Here is a 20,271-nt window from a genome sequence, read left to right as displayed (position 1 = left end):
AGAATCCACCACTGGAGTGTGCTGAGCTTTTCAAGTCTTTGTACAGGAAGGGGAATGGAAAAAATATATATATTTGCTTTATAGCTTCAAAAGCCGCTCAGCGCTGAACCCTGCAGTGGCCACAAAGGCCCCGGGGGGAAATGAAAATTAAATTGGACATCTCCCATTTTCTCAGCGTTTTGGAAAGTCCTGCGATGCAGCGTGACTACAGCTTCTTTGTGCTGACAGTGCAGTGCAGCGGCAACGGCGATTTGTCAACGGATCGGCTATAAAATCACCCAGATGGACCCATAAGTGCATTTATAGTGCGTTTAAAAAGGAAGAAGCCTCTTTGTCCTTCTCAGCAGGTGACACCTAGGGCCAGCAAAACATCTCTGCATTTACAAGACGAGACAAAGTGCCTGTTGGAGACGTTGGCGAGAGTGAAAAATGGTAGAAAACCACATTTTAATGGCATCGAGTTGATGACCTGTAGTCAATAAAAGAAAAATAACAATCCTGGGTCTTATTTCTGCTGATGTCAGACATCATCATGTTATCTATCCACAGCGTGATCACATCCATTCTAATTAGAAAGTGTCTCCAAGTGACACAACGCACGTCATAAATCTGCAGGTGACACACAGCAGTAATTATTACAAGATGCCAGGATTGTGTAAATATCAGTGTGTATTTGTACATCTGCACATGCTCTGTTTACCTTTATTAATGTGTTACTCATAAATGATCACGAACACCAGCAATACTCAGTTACACTCATAAGGTTTTTGACACCTACACATATTTTTCTGTGAACAGTCTAACTAAAAACTAATTCATTTTTTTGACAACATTTTCATGATATATCGGTAATGGGATAAGGAAGAAGTGATTTTACTTTGGGGATAATCCAGATTAATATCCTAACATTTAGGTGACAATGCAAAATGGCGGTCTGCGCTCTTCGACTGCTTCCTAATGTATTTGTTTGTTTGTCTGTGAGCAGAATTATGTCAAATGTTTTCAGATTTTAAAAGGTCCCAAATCATGCTATTTTTCACCCATCTCCATTTGTTCTAAGAACCCCAAAAACATATTCATTTTCCCAAACTTGCCTGTTTTGCAGACTTTTTGCCTCTGAAAAGTCACTTTCTGAGCAACTCTACACAACTCTATACATATTCATGAGTGGGCGTGTCTACAGCCGGGACACTGACTTCCTCCTCCCACCCACTTCGTAGCTGAGCTCATGCTTCTTTATAAACATGAGACAGAGCGTGGGGGCGGGGCGTTCACCGGTGTATACATAGACTGTAGAAAATACATACGTAGCATTGCACGAAGGACCCCGAAATGCTCACCTTCGTGGGCGTGTCTGTTTACATGTCAATCACGACAGAGAGCTTCCTGGAGGCGCGGCTTCTACAGCTCAGTGCCACGTCAAATGAGTCATCAAAGTGGGAACGCCTCATCAAATTGGAGCGAGGTGTTTGGGCTCACCCTGCAGTAAGAAAGGAACAAATCACCCTCTAACGATTGATGGAATCAATGAAAAAAACATTTTGGGCATGTGTATGAAGCCCTAATAGCACTTTATGATGTTTAAAGCACAGAAAAGTAGATTTAGCTTAACATGGGCCCTTTAACCAACGATAGACCTCATGCCATGAAAGATGATATGAAATGTTGAAGGGGATGTGGAACAATATAGTGATGCTGGTTGAAATATCAGAAAGTCTGTCATCATCGGCAAAAGTCTTTTATTTCATATCTTGGTTTGTAAGTGACCGATCTTTTTGAAATTTGACTCAGTTGTGTCGCGTTGGTTTCTTAATTACTTCAATGAATTTTGTGTCCTTACATTTGAACCTACTGTATAGTTATTAATGGAAATAAAAATGTATTTGGAGAATTTAAAGTGTGAATGATCCTCGTACCATGATCAGGATCACTGATCCAGATAACTATTTGTTGTTTGGTGGAGGTTTGTGCTCTTGTTGTGGATGCAAAGGAACATAAACCGGTTTATTTCAATTCTATTGTGAATAAAAGGAACCTAGAGCGCTTACACAATGGGATGTGCTGAGTTTATGCTCGAATAACCTTCTTTGTAATCTCATCCAGTGAGCACAAAAGCCCTGATGTACAACACTGATGAAAGAGGATTAGTTGGACTGGAATCCCCCATTTAAAAAGCAAAAAACACCGACTCATCCTCTATTTTCTGAGTGTCTGAAGCACGCCCTCGTGGTATGCTGATTGGATGTAATACAAAACCTGCGAGCCTTATTAGATGGTTTGGGTGTGTAGCTGAAGACGAGGAGTGTTTCAAGTGATGGCGCACCCACGTCTCTTCTGCAGAGGAGAAACAAAGACAGCTTTATGCTTCTTAGGTAGTTCCTCAGTAACAATAGAAGCACACTCCTCAGCTGCGGGTGTGCATGTATATGTGAGGGTTGTTTCCCTGCAGTGAATCAGGATTGTGGTTTGGAATTCAGAAAATAGTCTGAACAGTTGAAGAATACAGCGCCTAACAAAACGTTTGAATGACATGCTCGAAAATTAGCCAATTAGCTAGTTTCTACAGATTTTCATTAAAGGTTAAAGTTCACAGATGTTAGTGGTAAACATCAGGCAGGGGTGGACTGGACATCTGGCATACTGGGCATACTGGGCATCGTCCCGAAGTTGATCCGAAGGGAGGCAGACATGGTAACAGGTGGCCGAAAATGGTCCAACGGTGGCAAAGACGTGGTAAGAAAATAGTGAAAAGTGACTAAAATGGGCCAAAAGCAGTGACAAGTGGCCAAGAATGGCAAAATGGGCAAAATGTGGCAAACAATAGTGAAAAATGGCAAAAATGTGGCACACAAAGATGCAAAACGTAGGGTAAAAGGAAACAAGTGATATTTATTGGGCAAAAGTTATGTCATCGGGATGAAAAGTGGCCAAAAAAATTAAAGAATGGACAAAAATATGAAAAAAGAGATATTTATTGGCAAAAGGTAGCTAAGGTCTGAAATAAGTGTCAAAAGGGGTAAAAATGGGACAAAATAAGTTGTAAAATGGCCAATGTTTCCCCCTTTTAAGGTGTTCTGGAGGAATAATAATTCAAATTAAGACATAAAGAGCCACATGTTGAGCATCGCTGACTTAATAACCAGCCTCTAAATGGTGTCGCTGATATTGTAGTGGACTGATCTGGACATAAAATCCCAGGACTGAATTTTTGTCAGGGGTATTTTCTCAAGCAAAAAGGATGGAGTGCTATGTTTCAGTTTATATGAAGTGCAGTATTGAACTTTTCTTACAAATCCTATTATCTTCAGACATGTAGAAACTAGAATCAGCCGCATGGCTACGTTGCTGTCTGTGTGGCTATTCTCACCTAGTGATGATCACAAACGTAATTCAAACTCCAGACATGTCTAAAGATGTTGATTGGCAATAACTGGAAGGAATAGTTTTTAAATGTATCACAATAACGGTACAATTCAGAATGACGTTATGACAGAACGCTCAGCTCGAGGGCGCCGCTCGTCACCATGTGTTGATATTTTGATTGCATGAAAAGTTTCCTTTTTGAGTGTGTAACCAAACTTGAATTTTAGCTAAGCTTTGATACAGAAGGTCTGAGAGGCAACTTTTATCACCGTGGGGGAAACTAAATTGTTAACATTATCAACATTGATGTTGGTAATTAGAATAATAACCAATTTCATCTATAACACCAGAAAGAACAAAGGATTTAGTGTATTTTTTGTTGTCATTTTGTACGTTTTGTGTGTTATCAGTCGTTTTGCGTATATTTGTTGTATTTTTGTTGTTTTGTGTGTTTGGAGCTATTTTTTTTACTACTTTTGTTGTAATTTTGTATGTTTTCCTGTTATTTTTTTGTGTATAGTTAATGTTTATTTTTGGAGTACATTTCTGTGTTTTTACTTTCCTTTTGTGCAATAGTTATAGATATGTTGTTTTCTTGTGTAATTCTGTGTAGCTTTTGTTAGTTTGTGACTCCACGACTTCCCCTTGAACCCAACACCACCACACAGCTGCTCCACTAGGCTTGACATTGTCTTTATTTCAATAGAAAACTGATGACGTTTGATACATCAGCTCAGTAAACTTCTACAGCTACATCACTGAGAACGTTCAGGACCTCGAACGCCTGCAGAGAGGATTATCGTTGCTCCGCTGTCCTCTATGTTCACACCTCTGCCCTCAGGCGGCAATTTGAGAAGTGACAAACGCTAAACAACACGACTCAAAGATTCTCTCTTCCTCCCACTGTCATAAAACTGGAAAACAATGCATAGTAATTATTATACTGTATGCACAGCCCACTGTGACATCTCCCTGCACATTTGCTATTGTTTTTTCTTGTGCCTTTATTTATTCTTTTTGCATATTTGAACTTTCATAGAGTTCTTGTTATTTGTTATTGGCATTCTTCACGGAGAGCAACAGATCAGCTGTAATATTTGAGCCGTAATGACTGCTGGCAAATAGACAAAGACAGGATGGCTGGAAAATCTGAAACTTGTCCACACATTTCCAAACGTAACTGTGGTTTGCGGTTTTATGTGAACATTAATTTAGAATTTGTTGGCCTTATAAATTAGAAATACAGTACATGTTAAATGCAGGAGCAGGATGTTTTAGTAACAAACACCATTTTTAAAAAAAAAAAAAGCGAATCGTGTTTCAAGGTAATTCCCTCTCAAACACCATTCTACTGCACACTCCTCCTTTATTAAACTACTAGACGGCCTAATTTGGTGATAATGGCTGACTATCAGTGTTTTATATGCAGTCCTGTTGCAGCCACTTCAAACTTTGCTGGAATTTTGGTGGATGTCATTTTCTCGTGTAAGAGCGTGTAATGAGACGGGGTGAGAGGTTATGTGATACTAGAGCTCAGGGTGGACCACAGAATCTCTTTTACTTGGACTCAAAACACAGTGAGCTTATCAAGTATGGCTGTACTGGGTAGATTTCACGTACTGTATGTTGGAGGAGTGGCTAAAATAGGTGAATGGTTGAATAGAGCTATTGAGTTACAACAAAGTAATTTGTCTATACTTCAAAATCCATCCAATCCAGTTGGAGGACAGTTTAGAACTGTTTGAGTGCAACTTCTGCTCTTCTCCAAACAGACTCTGGTGCAGTTACATGAGCTAACCACTAGAGGGGGCCATTCCTGGAGTAGGGACTTCTATAGGCAGAAAACAGAAACCCGAAGAAGACGCTCTCAACAATGGGTCAAAGCCAGCACGGCGCTAGTTTCCATTTGTATAGTGGTTTATAGCAGTGATTCTCAACTGGTGGGTCGGGACACAAAAGTGGGTTGCGGACCTGTACTGAGTGGGTCGCGAACAGCTGGTCAAAAACAAATAAATACTTAAAGTCTCTCATGTTGAACATGTCTTTTATTTTGAAAGAAACTTTTCTTATGATAGGCATGCTGTGAGGTGCATGTTGCACAGGAAAATATGTAGATTTATGATTTAAAGAAGAGAATGTGTGTTTTCAACACCTATTTTTGAAAAAAGTGGGTCGTGATTTAATGGCCGTAGAAAAATGTGGGTCCCAGGGTGAGACCAGTTGAGAACCCCTGGTCTATAGGACGAAGGAGGGACTTATATACATTGACGTACAGTATATGATTGACCACTGGCAGTAGACCATAGAAAAAGACTAGTGAGGTATTTATTTGTAAACATAGATTTCTCAGAAACTCCAGATATCAGCTTTAAGGCAACTGACTGTTTCTTGCTGACGACCAGTTATCCGTGAATGTTTGACAATTAGCCAACCAAACCTGTGGTAATATACACGATCTCTTAATAGAGCTTGAAAAAAAAAAAAAAAAACAATAAAGATTTGCTTTAACAAGACAGAGGACAAAATAAACAATGAGATGTAGTGTATCTTTTTGAGATCAAATTAGGATGCCACTTTTCTAATAGATCTTTCACCGTTCTATAACCAAAAGTCCTGTTTACCCAAGAACCCAGAATAATAATGTTTAGTCCAATCCATTGTTACCAAAAGCTTGGGGTAATAAGAGAACTGCAGAGGTACATTATCATAAACAGAGATGCGCTCAATACCTGAAACACAAAAAGTACAAACAAAATGCCTGACATGTCGGAATAACTGAGCACATCTAAATCTCATTCTTCTTCTTTATGAAATTCCTCTGCTGTAAAAAATAATGTGCAACGAGAAGAATGGAATGAGAAACCCATTTTCAGCTGTTTATGATTATCTGCCACAAGACGGGGGAAAGTACCGTAATCTTTCTCACACCAGGTAAATGATGTGTTACAAAACATTATGCTAAGCTGGAAACAGTCTTATATATATCAGTGAGTGTTTAAAGCGAGTGGTGGGGTTATGAGTTTAGATATATGCATCTGGACCTTCATAAATTTATATTCAAAACTCTTTTTTTTTTTAGACTCTAGGTTTGAAAGACAAAGAAGAAGAACTAAACACAAGAATTCCTACGCAGTAAAACCTTAAAGTCAACTCGTTTTGCATGACATGTCAGCACATGTCGGGGGTGGGGGTGCACATGTGAGCAGCAGGTAGTTAGGTTGTTTGAAGCTGAGAGTCGTCGCTATGACATCTCACTTCGGTGTGGTCCATCATCGTGGTGACAGGATCATTAGTGCCCGCATGCTGGCTGTAGGCGGGGAAAACAAACAGGAATCCACAGCCCTCTGTGTTTCCCAAGTTCACCAAATAGGATTTAAACAGCATATGACACCGTATTTCATGTTCATTTTTAAATGACATATTCCCTGTTCGACTGTTGACATATTTCTTTTTTTTAATTATTATTATTTTGTACCACTAGAAAGCGAGAGGACATTGATAGAGAACACATTCTCTCTTGGTTACGCATCGAATTCGAAGTTTTCACCTTGTTCTGCTGCATTTTTCTGTTGATTGTCGTTGTCCTTCGTTGTATTCTTTTTTTTTCGAGTGAAAACGCAAGCAATGCACAAAAAAAAAACCTGAAAAACCCTGGAGAATGAATTGGAAATGTTCCTCCAAATGTTGTGAGCACCAATGTCTGAAATCATACATTGTTTAATGAAACACAGCCTGTGTCTCTAACCTTTCCAGAGTTACTTTCTCCTGGATCATATTACATTTTCATTTTCTGTCTTCAACAGCAAACTGTCATTTATTTTTGAGAAGCTCCTTTTTCTGTTAAGGGATTATTAGTCAAGCTTAGTGAAGCCTGAGCTCTTGTTTTTTATTTATTTGGAGAATTAAAACAAAGAGCTTTTTTTTGTGTGTGCTGTTATTATTATTCAACACAATAAATGTTTTTCTAAAAGTTTTCTCCATTGTTCAGTCATATTTTCTGCTGCCACTAGAGGGCACTACACATTTTCAAGTCTTAGTCTTCCCCAAGGTTGGGGTCAAGTATAATTGCAATCGTGTAATTAATAATTAAATACAGTTATGGCATAATTATAATAGTAATTTTAAAAAGATGTTGCTGTCGTAATCATAATTGAGTTTAGATAATTGACTTTGTAATTTCCATGAAAAATTGATAAAAATTGTCTCAAAACTGGGGAACCATGTTACAGTTCTACACATATGTAGTTAACAATTATTAAAATGTGTTTCATACCGAGCTTTCACATATTTTACCATTTAAAAAAAAAAGATATAAATCAAGGCCTCAAAAGACCACAAGAAAAATATTAAAACCAATATTTTTCATTGATCCAATGATAGATATTTGTTTTTAGTGTATTTTATAACTGATTTATCATAAGAGAAGCTAACACAAGAGAAAGATTAACTTTGATAGGTTATTCAATTCAGGATAATTGTGATTAATTGTATTTAGTAATTGAGAACATAATTGTCATTGACTTTCTGAGGATGAAAAATGAATTGTAATTAAGTTGTAATTGAACATGGGTACTGAAAATGTAATTGACCCCAACCCTGGTTATCTAGTGGTCTTATTGACGCCCTGTTTTTTCCTCTGTTTGTTAATTTCTCGCTCTCAAAAAGTGAAGAAACAAAGCAGTAAAATAGTGACTTTAAAGCCTATTTCAAAGTATCTAGGATTAAAATCTAGTGGTAGATCGATTGACGCCATATACTGTAAAGAAATATGGTCACACGCAGAGAGAAGCTCGCTCCGCAAAATATAACATTTAAAATGGTCCCGGCCTAAAAATACGAGTCCTTGAATTTTTTATGGCTGAACAATCAAAGTTGTTCTCCAGACATGAAGCAGTGCAGCGCGACTGAAAACCTCAGTCGACGCCTCAGTGAGCAGCAGATCACAACCTGCAGGAAAGCAAATGTTCGCCAACAAACTGGTTTGTTCCCCTTTGAGCTGCTTTCTTCGTACAATTGATTTTGTGCCGAGACATCTTCACAACTTGAGGTTTATTGTTCAAAATTACAGTCCTACCACTCCGCAAGTAGAAAACAGATATTTTTCAGACAGTGAAAGACCAAAAGACTGTTGGACACGAGAGGGAAAAACACTCAAGTCAACCCAGACAGATGCAGAGAGGTGAACCAATAGTGTGTTAACGTTGTCTTTCACCTCATTAATCTCTCGCTGGCCACGCAGCAAAAGCCCAGCCTGGATGAATCGGGCAGTAATCACTGGAACTGGCCTCCAGGCCTCTGCACAGCCAAATGAATGCATGCCAGCCTCAGCACATGATCCCACCAAGCCCAATAACGCATGACTGCAACGACACGAAGAGAAAAACGTCTCTGAATCTATAGCAATTCATTTTAGAAAAAGTCGCAAGATACACTAGAAAAACTCCAGAGATTCGTCACTAATCGCTTTATTTTTTTTTAGTTACTGGAGGGTGTGAAAAGTCATTAAAGAGTAACTAAACCCCTGCTTTCTCCTGACCTGCCACTAGGTCTGTACAGCACTTTGTGATTTTATCTGCAAAAAGCGCTTTATAAATAAACTACTTACTTATTTACTTAGGAGGAAAATTAAAAAAAATGCCTTGATTATGGGCGGGGCTCCTGGAGCAGTTAAGACACGCCCAGTCTATACTATAAAATCTCCAATGAACAATCTATGCTATGCTAATTAGCTACTCATTACTCATTATACCTCTCTATTCACTCTTCTCTCAGTCCAACCTACTCACCACAGATTGTAGAGCCCACAGGGGCTAGGTTTTATAAAAGGGGTGGGGCTAACAGTGCTTGTTTGTGATGCAAGATGGCTCCAAAACGTCACATGACTTTGTTCTCAGCCAATAGCAAAATGTATTGTAATAGCCGGGTTTCAACCCATAGAGGGCAGTCACTCTGACATTTTACAGCTAAATATGCCAAATTTAAATATTAATAATATATACATTTTCTGAAAAGCTTGCTCTATACTAATACCTATCTCCAGCTCTCAATGGGCTCTATTCTCCCATGCCCTTAAGTAAAAAAAAAGTCGCGCAGTGGTGCTGTTTTTGGCTGCGCGCTGTTCTCCCCCTGTATTTAAGTCAGTCACTGCGCGCCGCCATCCCAGTTACGCACTGTGGGTGGAGCGTTCCTGAAATGTGGGCGTTCCCATTCAAATCCTTGCGCGCATTCTCCCGTCTGCTTAAATTCTTTTCCTCTTACGCGCATCTGAACCTGGAATAAGTCCAGGTTATAAAGTGAAGGTTGGACTTAGTAAAATATGCGAAACAGACTCATAATATTGTAAAAGAGTCATTTTGACCGTATTTTTGTTTTGTGTGTTTTTCTGTTATTTTTGTGTAGACTTGTCTCCATCTTTTGTGTTTTGGGAGAAAAGTGTTTAGATTTCTGTTGTTTTTTGTTATTTTGCATGTTTTGTCTCAGGTTTTTTGTTTGTGTGGATTTTGTAAATGCTTTTTAAACCTTTTTCCTTTCTTTTTCCTGTCATTTTGTGGATTTTTGGAGTCATTGTGTCCATTTATTTTGGGGGCGGCACAAAATTAAACCAATGGCCCATGTTGCTCATTTCTGACATAACTGATGGAATGCACCATTTAGTTTGGTGGTGTTTACATTCTCTACGTTGTGTTTACGTCTGCCTGACTAACGTGGGGTGACACCCTCCCTCTCTTTGGATCCGCTCAAACTCACGTGAACGTGGACAAGCTTGACACATCTTTGTAAATATGTTTGGGCCAGGGGACGAACACTTTGAAGACAAGACATTTAAAGGATTATTTCTGACACAAAGCAGGCATGGACAGTCCTGAAGTGTTATTCTTACATTGGAATGGCTGGTTTTGTCTTACGCTCAGTTTAAATCCAAAGCATATGCACTACAGTAAGTATTCCTTTTGATTTCTCCAAGCAGGTGGTCATCATCATGATGGGTTTTCCCCCCGCAGCGGAAAACATCTGATCAATCAACCACGGGAAGAGACGACAGAGGAAGGAGTGGAGCGTAGGAAGCTCACAGACACTCAGTGTTGAGATAACGCAGTGTTTATGTGTTGATGGGAGAGGGATTATCATCTGGTCCTCAGTGCTGGAGGCACACAGGGTTGGGGTCAATTATCATTTTTAATTACAATTACATCTTCAATTATCCATGTTCAATGACAACTAAATTACGGTTGCCGGCATTTTATCCAATTACAATTAAAACTGCAATGATTATTTTCTCCCTGAAAGTCAAATAAAATTCTAAATTATTAAAATTCAATTACAATGAATCAAAATTACAGAACCTGAAATAAATAAAACCCATAAAACATAACCTTCCACTTGTGTTAGCTTTCTGTTAGCATCTCTAATGATAATAAATTGGTTTTGTCTTAAATCAGCTTTAAAATACATTAAACATAAAACATATCTTTCATCTCATTTGTTTTTTGTCTTTTTGTTACCTTCATAATCACTGAAAATATTGGTTTGGGCAACTGAGCCTTTTTTCTTTCAGTATACCCATAGATTTATTTTATTTGTTTTTAAATGGTAAAATAATTATCAAGAGAACTGACAGATAAAGTTGATCTAAAGCATGTTTTTAATAATTATTACAGTTGAATTGAATTAAATGGTAAAAACAAAAATGGTAAATGGCGCTTTATCCCCACAGTGAAGTAGTCTCAAGTGCTTTACAATGTCAGCTCATTCACCCATTCACACACCAGTGCAATTTAGGGTTCAGTGTCTTGCCCAAGGACACTTTGACACATAGACAGAGATCAAACCCCCAACCTCTTGCTTGGAAGACAACCCCCTCTAGCACCTGAGCCATGGTCGCCCAACCACGTACAGTATGTGTAAGCCACAGGACTGTAACATGGTTCCACAAGTTTGCATTTAATTAAATTGTTATTAATTAAGTTTTGTAAAGAAATTCTATGGGAATTACATTTACAAAGTCAATTGTCTGAACTCAATTACATTTCAATTATGATTACAACAGGAAGAGGCTTTTTCAATTACAATTATAATTACGTCACACAGTTATAAATCTAATTGACCCCAACACGTGTGTTTTATGGATTTGTGTCTTTGCTACATATGGATTTGTGTAACGTGGAGACACTGATTTATTTTCCACTCTCCCTGTCTGCCATTGTGTAGAATCAGGCTTTAAAGCAAAGGTAGGGAACAGGACGGCACGGTGAGTTGAGCAAAGAGATGATCCATGTCCTGATCACGGAGGGGGGGGGGGGGCTGGTGAATGTTGGGGGACGGGGGGTGGAATGTAGCCAAAGATCTCACAGAAGTGATGGAGACAAAAGGAAAGACATTGAAGGCTTGTCCTCTGAGAAACTCTGGTTCCTTTTGAAGAGCTGCTCAATCACAGCGAACTTCAAAAGCTCTTCATTAAATCTCAGCCTGGAGACCCAGAGACCCTCCCTCTCCTTCCTCTCCCTGCGGCCTCATCCTCCTCATCCTTCCTTTATTCGCTGTGTGTCCTGCTCTACCTCTTGTTGCTCCTCCAGACTCCACTCGACCAATTAAAAGAGCAAGAAGAAGAACGACCGAGAGACAAAAGATCAAGGAAGAGACAAGGACGATCAACACATAACAGTAGCGACAAACACGATATATTCCCTCCGTTTGATAGTGTCCTATTATTATTATTCATCCTACTTATCACTGCAGACAGAATGGGCCCCATGTTGTTTTCATCCACAAAATGCTGAAAACTAAAATAAATGTAGTCTATGAGAATCTTCTTGACTTGTTTTCTGCCTTTTAAAATGTGAAATAAACAGTTTGTGGATCATTTATTGGACATCAGACCCCCACAAAGCTAGAAAGATCAGTTTTCTACCAAATAACGCTTTTTCACTTCAATGCGATACAAATATTGAATTGATTCGTCATCAGCACAAATCGTAGATACTTTTATTACTTATTTCGTAGTGTGGAATGTTGGAAAAGTCTTGATCAAGTGAAATTAGACAGAGAAAAATAGTCAGCAACAGTATGAAGAAAACTGACCCGTTAGTTATTAACCAATGGGCTCCATTCAATGTAATCATAAGAATAATCTACAATTGAGAAATAAAAAATATAGAAAAAATAACTCATCAAATCCATATTTATAAAGCACACATTAACTACTAGTTTATAGAAATCTATTTGCCACTATTGATAATTATCAGTATCGGTTCTTCCACCGATATTAAAAAAAATGATATGTTTGTTTGTGGAATACATCCAGTTTGCTTATATCAGATATTTTAGATACAGGCTGATGTAATCCAATACTTCAATAGCAAAGTTTAGGTTTTTATTGAATTGTTTTGTTAAAACTTTCTTTCAATAGACATGTTTAATATTCTGGATCACTTGTGAAATAATGATTGCGTCGTAGTTTGAGTTTTGATCAAAAATTCACTTGAAATGCTTGATAAGGGCTTGATCTTTTGTTTTTATTTCATGTGCACTGAAAACATCATCACATCCACACATGTTGAGGAGAGGATGGAGTCTCACTACACACACACACACACACACACACACACACAAGCTTAATAATGAATAATAATCATATTCATCAACATTTCATGTATTTAATGTACATTTTTATTGTTGAAATTTGTACAATGACCTTGAAAGGTGCCACTAAATCACTATATATTATTTATTTTCATGCTGCATGGCACAGCCATGTACGTCAATGGGATTTATAGTAATAATAATTATAATAATTATATAATGTTTTTTTTTTTTCACTTTACAGGTTAAAACAACAACAACAGTTATCCCCATAACCATAGCATTAACAGTAACTCTAAACCTGAATAAAATATTCTAATTTGTTGTAATTGCATGAATAAACTTATAATGGAAATAGATTATTTTAAAATGTGTCCAACAGCACAAAAAAAAAGGCCAAAGTCATGCTGGGACACACAAAAATAGACAAAATACACATTATTTTCTTGACAGTGTCACTTTTCCTTGTGAGATTGTGTTTTGTCCAACTGTTTTTACAGTAATTGACACAAAAAAAATGAAAGATTACCTGTAACCTTTGACTATCTTCATCCAGGTATGTCTTTAAACATGCATCCCTCAGATCGTATCCACAGGCTTTCATCATCCAGCCCAGCATCGATTGTTATCAGCAGGAAGAATCACGTCTCCCATGGGTTCAGATGCTGAGAGGAATCCTGTGTGTGTGATTAATGTGTGATCAAACAATGTGAGGAGAACGAGAGAATGGAGTGAAAAGTATTTCATTAAAGAATTGATTGGTACGAGCCGACTCTCGTACACAGCCTTGATCTTAGCCGAGCTGGGCACAAGGTTTCACCACCAGTTCGTCTTTATCTGCTAATGAACTGGAAACCATCAGCTCCAGGAAGAAGAAACGCTCCCTCGAGTGTAGAAATCCATAGCCCTTTTTCTCACTTTGGATGGTAGCTTAAATATATAACCACTATTAGCTTTTCCATCACAGGGAACTTAATCAAAAGCAACACTTTCCTTTCTCCCTTCACCGAGCTCCAATTAGATGAAGGTAATCTCATGTTTTTTTCATACATCGACATTATAAGACGCATGCATGCGTTCACGAGGAGGCGGCGAGGGAATAAACTGGTTTCCAAATGCTATCAAGAGCGAGCAGGGTGGCACTCAGCATTCATTATAATACTGTGTTTAATTAAGGAACTTTGATTAAGTGGCAATGTGAGCTGACTTTAATTTCTTTAAATTGTATCTGCATCGTTGGTGGAATGTTACGTGAGCTTCTGTAATCATGTCAGGGTGTTGGCCACGTGTTGGTGCATCAGAAAATCTATTCAGTGTCGAATGAACCGATCTTTAGTGTTTGTCTCTAGTTTAAAACTCACATAATCCAACCATTTATATCTTTGATTGTTCAAAGTTAAAGATGCTGGAGACAGTTTTTCAGATAAAGATATAGTGTAGGCCTCATGGATCAATAAATCCAAGATCATTTAGTGAAAGATCAATTCAGTTCAACTTTATTTGTAAACGCAATTTACAACAGTCATCGCAATGCGCTTATCAAAATATAAAATTCATAATAAGAAAGAGAAAATCCAACAAGATCCACATGAACAAGCATTTAGCGACAGTGGGAAGAAACATGATCAAAAATGTGTTTTCATCTCTAATGTAAAGACTCTCTTATTGACGTTGTCTGGTTACTTTTGCGTATGGCATTGTGGGATGTGGAGTCCTGTTGACAGATGCATAGAAGTCTTTTTACTTTGTTCTTACTGTGATTTCTTGTGTTTTCCACCAGAAACTCTGCAAAAGTGACTTCCCAACACATTTCTGGCGTTTTCTCAAAGTTTACACAGAAAGAATAGCCTGGAATCCATTCTAATCTCCTCGTGTTATTCTATGTTTAACAGTTCTAGGATGAGACAAACATGCACAGAGTAACCAGTCAAACGAAGAGTGGACGTAACGACCATAATCCGACAAGCTAAATCGGCTCCCTAAACGGAGCAGGCAGAGGAAAACAGTGTAGTACGGTACAGATTTGTGGTTTTAAAGCCTATTCTTGTTGTCATTTCAACAATATATCCAGGTCTTTTAAAACTGAGCAGAGTGCAGCAATGCAAGTGTTCTCCGTGACGGGCGCCATGTTGACTCCACGTTTGACGTTCTTTCTGTATGGCTCTAATTGGCTCGGTTTCTTTCGAGCCGAGGAAGTGAGCAGAAACCACGGCATTACACATACCCCTTACACATGGGTGTGGCTTATCACCAGGCTAGAGAAAGAATCGAATCCGGCCAAAATTGAATGTCTTGCAGAGAGAGGCGATATCACGGGAAATACCAGGAACAAACTATCCATCCATCCATCCATCCATCTTCTCCCGCTTAGCCGTTTCCGGGTCGCGGGGGCAGCATCCTCAGTAGGGAGGCCCAGACTTCCCTCTCCCTGGCCACTTCCTCCAGCTCTTCCGGGGGGACCCCGAGACGTTCCCAGGCCAGCCGAGAGACATAGTCTCTCCAGCGTGTCCTGGGTCTTCCCCGGGGCCTCCTTCCGGAGGGACGTGCCCTGAACGCCTCACTAGGGAGGCGTTCAGGGGGCATCCTAATTAGGTGCCCGAGCCACCTCATCTGGCTCTTTTCGATGCGGAGGAGCAGCGACTCTACTTTGAGCCCCTCCCGAATGACAGAGCTGAGCAGGAACAAACTAGGTCAAAAACGGAGTCAAGCTAATCACTTTCCTCCTTGTTTGGTAAAGAAACACAAGAAATCACGGTAAGAATGAAGTAAAAAACTTCTGTGCATCAGTCAACGAGACTCCACATCCCACAATGCAACGCGCAAAACTTTTCCGGCAATGTTAATTAGAGAGCGTTTACAGAGGAGAGCGATATCAAACTTTTTTCTAGGAAATGATTATACATTTATTGCTCGATGAGGCCTAAACAATGGATTTATCTCATAAAAAAAATGATCATCTCCAGCAGATTTGAAGACGAGCTACTGCCACCAATGGACTTATAGGTGTAAGTGTTTACTCTGTCTACAATAGGTTAAGCCAGTGAGTCTCAACTGGTGGGTCGGGACCCAAAAGTGGGTCGCAGACCTGTACTGGGTTAGTCGCGGACAGCTGGTCAAAAATAAACAAATATTTAATTGGTTGTTGTGTTGGACTTGTCTTTTATTTTGAAATAAACTTTTCTTTTGACAGGCCTGTTGTGAAATGCTTGTTGCACAGGGAAATATATAGATTTATGTTTAAAAAAAAAAGATTATATGGATTAATAAGATTAAATTTGGTTGGTTGAATTCTTAAAAAAAAATGCTAAAAAGTGGGTCGCGATTTAATGACGGTGGCAAAATTGGGTTGCAGGGTGAGACCAGGTGAGAACCACTGGGTTAAGCTATCTTCCTACTCATAGCAATGTTGCTTCTTTAAATGTGAACTATTTTACACGACACATTGTCCAAAAGAACATTTATTTAAAAATCAGTGTATGCATAGAAAAATGACAATGATGGATTAACTTTGAGGTTTAATGGCCATAGGTTATCACCCTATATTCATATTTCTAATGCTCAGAATGCAAAAAAAGTCTTGTGGTTGATTCTCATTAAAGGTGTTTTTTGGTTCTCACGGCCTACATTCAGTTTCAGGCTGAATCCTTCCAGAAACTGGGACAGCTGGAGCTTTGTGTGTGTGTGTTGTTTAAGTTTTATGAGCTGGTGTTGTGAATAATATGTGAAAATGATGCACGCTGCTTTGTTTGAGTAACCATGGAGATCATGTTTGTTTTGGGAGTGGCCATCCCTTGAGTTGATTCTCATGCGATGTGAGCTCAGATGTAAAACTTCACACTCTCAAACCTTCACTATTGCTTAACTGTGTCATGCCTCGTATCAGAAGTACGTCATCACAATAAATGGGTGCAATATTAATGTTATTAGAAGGTACATGAGGAAATCTTTTTACATTTTACCTTTTTATTTCAAAACAAAAGGTAAAACAAAAAACTTATAGATCAGACATGGCGGCCCAGGGGCCAAGAAAGCCCAATATAATACACAAAATAACACCAAAAACACACAAAACCACAGCAAAATGCACAACATTTTGAAAGCATAAAGTAACAACAAAATGTTTTACAAAAGACACACAAAATGGCAACAAAATTACGCAAAAGGACATAAAATTACACAAAACAACAACAAAATACAGAAAAACGACTACAAAATACATGAATTGAGAACAAAAATTCAAAAAAATTACAGAAAAATATCAAATGACTCCAGAAAATCACAAAACGGATGAATTGACAACAAAAATTTAGAAAATTACATAAAATACACAAAGAGACATAACATGATACAAAGTGACTCCAGAAACTCACCAAAAATGGACGAATCAACAACAAGAATTTAGAAAATGAGAGAAAAATACACAGAATGACACAAAATGAATCCAGAAACACACAAAAAGACAACAAACAACACAAAGTTAGTTTTTTCCTCCTGTGTTGATGCTCATATTGCTCATTATTCTAAATGCTAACCCATGTTGTCACTGAATTAATCGTGGCGGTAAAATTCCATGACCCCAACATATGATAGACTGTCAATGAATCCAGGATAAACCACAGGACTGATCATATTTATGCTTGGAAAAGTAGAAATAATACTCCTCCTTTAAAAGATGAATTAAAACCCTTAATTCCTATATAGAGTGTTGTTTTTTTCCTGCCCCAACTATTTGTATAAAGACCTAATAATTACTAAATATGTGAAACAAGCTCAGGCACTACCTTACAAATGACTAAAGAATTCCTCTGTGAACACAGACGACCTCTGTTCAAGCCTTCAACCAAGGAATTAAAATTGTTCAAATTCCCAAGTGGATCATCCGGAACCAAAAATGATTGCGTAATTAGTTTTTGCCCCCCTGTTACTACTGAACAGAACCCCAAAGCCTAGAAACATTTAAATCACCTTTGACTACATTTTTAAGTGAAAGGTAGCAGAGATTAGCACATTGTAGCATTAGCTTCACATCATTGGATGGGGACAAAAGTCTCCCTACTTAAAGATCCAGATCTAGCAGATGTAGCACCTCTAGAACATCTCTGCTTGTTTAATTAGCCAGTGATGGATTACTTCCAATCCTTTCAAAATAAGACCTCGCCCTTGTTTTTCAAAGTCTTAAATGTGTGTAGCCTTCTGTCCAAAATCTGCATTTGGTGTATTATTATTGTCCTGTTGTGTTCTTTTGTGCATTGTTTTGGGCTTTTAAGAGTATTTGTTGTGTATTTTAGCTCTTCTTTTGTGTTTTTTTCGAGTTATTTTCTGCGTTTACTTTAAGGGCCACAAAAATCAGATCGGGGTCCGAATGTGGTTCCGCATGTCACGGACTGAGTTTAGCTTGTACTGAGATCGATTATGAGCATATATATGCACATGCAACCCTAACCTCAACCCTAACCTAATCCAATAAACTAATAAAACACGCGTCTGTTCACTTTGAAAACAAAACGAAATTATTATTTTAGCAAAAATGAATTTTCCGGTAGTGCACATGCATAATGTCAGTACAAGGTAAACTCAGTCCGTGACACCGGGCCTCCAGTTGCTCATGTTAGCTATGGCTCATCATTTATTAGATTTTGATGCATAACTTAGAATAATAAATGTGAAATTGTTCCCCCACATTGTAGATCCGACCCGTCTTGCTACGGCAAGTGAAATGTATTCAAGATCCTCCAGTTCGTTACCAGTTTGTGATCAATTTCTGGCCTGTGACTTTTGTATGACTGTGTGTGTTTACTGACTTTGGACGGAATAAAGAGTTAAACTCTGAGTGTTTGGAGTTCTCTGTGTCACCATGCTGGGATAATCTGTGTGACGCTCTCCTGCTCCCTACGTGTGTTTTCCTTGGTGCTTCTGTCAAGAAACCTTAAATACTGACTTTGTGAACACTTTGTGCATGACTGATTGTCTCTGTATCAGAAGCAACACGTAAACACGGGCTAAAATCAAGCTAGGAAGATTTTGTAGGTTAATAAATAAATAATAAATACACAAAAATCAGAAACCAGACAAGCAGCATTTTTCTGTTTTAAAATTAAATCTTGTTCTGTTTGTGTGATATTTAGATATTTAAGGGAAGGGTTTCATGTTTTCAGCTCAGCACACAGAGTGGACCCACATTAATGATGAACTGGTGAATTGAAACGTTATTAATAATACATAAATAAAGCAAAACAAAAAAAAATTGATGTTAAGTAAAACATGCACATGATGTGTGATTAAAGGAACCAGAGGTGGTGTAATGAATCTACTGGTGCCCCTCGTTTCTTGTGAGCAACTTCCATGTGTGTTGACGGCTGCCATTAGTGGCTCGCAGTATTAAAACGTGCAAAATTAAATATTCTTACTGCCCTCAAAAAAGCAGTGAAATTGTTTTTGCAAAAGTGTCAAATTGTAGAAGTTGTAACATCTATTGTTCCTCACATCCAGCCTCACAGTCCATCGTCAGTCAGTCATCAAAAAAAAACGATGCTTTTCTGGTTTTTGTGATTTCTGTATTTTTGTTTTGATCTTAAGTCCATAAAACAAAATAACCACACCATTTATCTGTTATTTTGATTTGGTTTTAAAACCGAATAACCAAAGAACGAACAGTACACGGATTATTCTTGTCTTTTACATAGTGTTTCTGTTTGAACATTTCTACGTTATTCCGTGTTCCCTTTTAGTCTGATTCAAGGATCTGTCTTTGTGTGCAGATATCAAGCAGCATTAGCATTTGCTAGCAGACTGCCGCTGCAGTTTAGTTGCCATAGCTGTGGTCTGTGGCCAGTAAAGGAGTGAGATCAGACATTTTACTGGGCACTTTTCTTCCCAGCTCTCTAAATGTCACAGCTATTTGCAGATCAGACTTGAATTAAAGCGTTGGCCTGATGTTCCTGCTATGTTCGGGTCAGCAGGGCGCTACGTGTTGTTACGTGTCCACCCGGCCGCGCTTGGGCTTAAGTCTCTAACCCATGAGCCATTATGAGGTCTGACAGCCTGTTTTCCTTGGACAACGTTTCCTCCACTTTTCTGAATGGTTTGGCGTTGACGGCCAGTGGACGGCTGGATAACAGCTTTTTTGAATTAGCTTTGCTGCATGCTAAACAACTGGGGAAAAAACAGGACGTGGGAATAAAAACCCGTCCAGAGGATTGTAGGCCTATGTACCTCTAATTTAGAAATGGCTTCTACCACCAGTTGACTGGTGCATTTGCCCTCACCCCCTAATGGTTCATTCCATGCAAGGAGATGTCTTGTTCAAACTGCCTGGAGGCAAATATAACA

The sequence above is a fragment of the Gouania willdenowi genome, chromosome 11 (genome assembly GCF_900634775.1).
Source record: "Gouania willdenowi chromosome 11, fGouWil2.1, whole genome shotgun sequence".
Taxonomy (NCBI): Eukaryota; Metazoa; Chordata; class Actinopteri; order Blenniiformes; family Gobiesocidae; genus Gouania; species Gouania willdenowi.
This window is presented reverse-complemented; position numbering follows the sequence as displayed.